A 4221-nucleotide genomic window follows, 5' to 3' on the forward strand; every position below is an offset into this window, starting at 1 on the left:
TTAGGGTTATCTTAGCCAGGTAGAGATTTCTTATGAATCTGGAAAGGGTTTTGTTGCTTTTACTTACATTTGTTTGTTTGTTGTTGAATGCAATATTGCAGCTATATGATGGCAGACTAAATATTTGTGATTGATATTATGCAACCCATGAAAATATCGCATATGCTTCTCACTGAAGTAGGTCATGTGACATGTCATCACTTGTCAAACACCTGTGTTGATATAACAGTTACATGCACAAGATATAAAAAATATATCTGCAGAAACAACTGAGTTTAAATGGTAAATACACTGTACAAATTACCTTCACTGTGACCTTCACTAATATGTAGGTCACTCATGATCTTTTCCAATTTCAAGCCCTTTCACTGTCCTTAAGATAACATTTAACAAGTATCATAAACCGACTGTAAAACTTTCACAAGTTAGACAATAAGACCTTTAAGATGACCTTGACCCTTGACATGATTGACCATTGAGTTTGAACTCTTTTAACAGGGTAATAAATGTGACATACCGTATTCGACGTAATAAGCGCCCAGGGCGCTCTCAAAATTAGGAATAGGGGGCTCTTATTAGAATATTATTTTGGTGTAAAAAACAGAGTTGAAAGATAAACTTTGTGGTTGAAGCTGACAACCTGAAATGTTTATGTACGACAGATATATTTTTCCAGAATTAAATTGCTCATAATTAAGGGTGCATATAACACACGAGTGCGTATCATACGCGAATAACTAAGTCTTGTGTACATTGATCAGTTGGAAGGGGTGCTAATTGGGATTGTTCACTTGCCAATATATTAACAAATATCGCCCTGGGCGCTTATTGAAGAGGGGCGCTTATTACGTCGAATACGGTACATGATATGTTATTCGTGAGGTACCCAAGCACGGAGTGGTTTCAAACACAAAGTGTGGTGGTGGTCAAATTCAGGGCTGCTTAAACACAACTACTCTTGTGATAGACAAGGCACAAACATGCAAATATCAGGATTGATGTGAACCAATAACCTTGTTCATCACATCTCTCCTCATAATATTTCAATATTTCAAGGGTGTTGTTGAAGTATGCCTTCCGTTTATTAAGAATAACTGGTACAGATCTATTCATACATTGGTAACACAAAATATCCAACGGAGGAAATAACAAACCAACATGCATCTGAATACATAGCACATAGTCATCATCTTCTTTGACTGACAACATACACCAAGTTGGAGATCATTTCCAATCACTTAAAAATCTTGATGTTGTAATAAAAGATACAAATTGTTCTACTACACCAGTACTAGTAAATACCTTTCAGAAGTTTGAATTACTGGTCCTTATAATGCAAAGAATACTTAGCTGAAACCAAATATATACACAAGACTGGGGATGTGCTCATCGGTAGATGGATAGGTTAATATACTTGACAAATGATGGACAACACATGATGGTTTGAACTCCATTCCGTAGTTGAGCAAATAATATATCTGTAAAACTTTAAAAATTGTAAATAAAAAAGTAATATGGTGAAGTGAAATAAAAAAACCCAACACTTTCTGTAGACATATGAGCATAAGTATTCCTGGTACAAAATATTCTTTTGTTTCAAACACAATCAACAAAGTAACATTCATGTCACACAGGCTTATTACATCACCGAGAATCATTTTACAAGTCACCTTTAAATAGAAACTTGAATAATAACAACTTGAATTTTTTAGACATGTCTTCACTCATGTTATGACTACAAATCATTAATATATAAATCTGAAAATGTTACTTTTAGTTTGAAACCAATTTATCAAACATGGTAATGCAACTCATGCAACATAAAAAACTACCACAAATACAAATACAGTCTCAAAACTGATATACAGCTGTTTTTACTGCAAACATAAACATACATGTTTGACACTATTTTTGAATAGACTCATCGTCAACAACTGTCAACTTCCATCAAGACAGCAATTATTATTCACAACACTTTCGAGAATAATGGATACATCTAAGTAAAGATTTACTGGTTCTGAAATAGATACAAAGATAAATATGTACACTGAATAACTATCAACACTCTCTAAATATATGGATATAAATAAAGTAAGTATTTAGGGTCTTAGGGCTCTGCAAACAACATAAGTTTTTATCGAATAATAAACTTGAACCGAAAACGGGTGAACAAGTGTGTGCAAAAACAATAGACATACTATCTGCATGAATATTACTTCTCTATATTTAATTAATTGATATGGCATAACTTAAGTTTAGAGAGTCAAAATACACAACACATATATATCATATTATTCTTTGTACAAAGTACCAAAACAATTAATAAGATATTGCAAAACTGTATATATATATATATATATATATATACACACACACACACACACATCTTAAAAATGTACTAAGTCAAAAACAAAAAAAAGGAATACAATTCTAGTACAGTAACAAATCAAAACAACAATACTAAGTTACAACATTTTTTTGCAACAATGCAGAAGTAGAGGAACGTCCTTGTCATTGACCAATAATCTTGTTTGCAATATGTGTTGGTACATTTTGCAAAATGCTTGTTGCACTACTCACAATACAATTATAACTGATTAGAATAATCCAGAATTTCAAATTTACAGCCCTTGTAATGTGAGAGGCCTGTTTGAAGGGTAAGATCCCAGAGTTGGACCAAGTGATGTAAAACATAGGTGATCACCAGACTTGTCCAATAGGAGCTATCAAATGGGCAAGTATAGTGAACCTCTTATTACTGGTGAGTTACATCAGTGTTGTATCATAGAAATTGACTTGAAGTCAAACAAAATTATTTGGACAAGATTGAGATAAAATTACAGGTTAACAGTATTTCATACTGTTATATTGCATATTCATTACATTTTTATGTCGTAACTTCTTTGTGTCACCAGACATGGTAGAAATCTTTTGATTGGTCCTCCATGAAAAATATTATTGTAGATATTGTAGATAAAAAGGATTTTACAGACCATATAGTAGTGACGAAACAAAGTATCATAACTTGTGCTTATTTTTAAAATCATTCATGAATATTGTATTCATGACGGTATTTAATTTTATAAATTGATTGGGTAAATACACATTTGAAGTTTACCAATAGTATATAACAATATGATGGTATTTTACTACTGGAAGCAACTTAAAGGGAAACAACACTCCAACTCTCAGTTGTCTAGCTGGCGCCATTTAATTATTCCTCGTAATCACCAGATGCCAATTAATTAGCATCAGTGACCCAACAAACTGGGCTTCCGACCAACAAGGTAGGACCTTGTTGACAGCAAGAGGGAATCCCCTTGAATCCTCGCATTTGATTGGATGATGCTAACTAAAACCTGTCACCTTGGAAATTTTTCTGTGTGTGTATATGTGTATGTACAATTAAGTAGTTTAGTATACAGCAAATATATGTACATATCATTTTGCAGCAATGAAGTTCAGGTCATATTCTCAAAATAGCAATGATAACAATTTTTCAGGAAAATTGGACATAGTACAACAATTATAACTCCCTTCTTTCCAGGTCATGTGTGCATAAATCAACCACAAAAACACATGTCAGTTTGGATGCAGCTCTTTATTTTTTATATTCTTTGTTACGAAATACGGTTTGTCATTCTTTGATCCTCGGGTGGATGTTGCTTCACTTCCCGCAGTGAGAATAACACGGAACAACGTCAAATCAGTCGAGATAATAGTCCATAATAAGCAAATTTTGATTAAGCACAGAAAAGGTTTTCAGAGGTTGGAGTGTTGTTTCCCTTAAAAGGTGTTAGATGAAGGTTACACCATTCAAACAAACACTATCTCGTATCATTCATCAATCCATTGCATAAAAAACATGCATCTTCAAACATAAAAATAATTATTTTTATTATCAAGCTGGGCATAATCAAAGTTCAGATTTAAAAACAACAAACCCTTTTTGCTTAAACTTACTGTGTTGTCAAAATGTAATAAGTAGTCCTGTCAATAATGAAATTATTTTTTATTTTTCTTCGTCCACACAGATGTAGCAAGAAACTCATGTTGAGTTTTCTACCACGAAGGTACATACTTCTACATTGTTCTTGAGTTATCTTTATGTTTCTATTCTTCTTAACAGCTGTATATGTAACCAGATTTCATTCTGTTTTTAAGCCTGAACTGACCCTTCATTTGTCTTCTCCTTGGATTTCCTGGTCGATGTGTCCAGGG

Source organism: Haliotis cracherodii, unplaced genomic scaffold (genome assembly GCF_022045235.1).
Source record: "Haliotis cracherodii isolate W230 unplaced genomic scaffold, xgHalCrac1.p SCAF_12, whole genome shotgun sequence".
Classification (NCBI taxonomy): Eukaryota; Metazoa; Mollusca; class Gastropoda; order Lepetellida; family Haliotidae; genus Haliotis; species Haliotis cracherodii.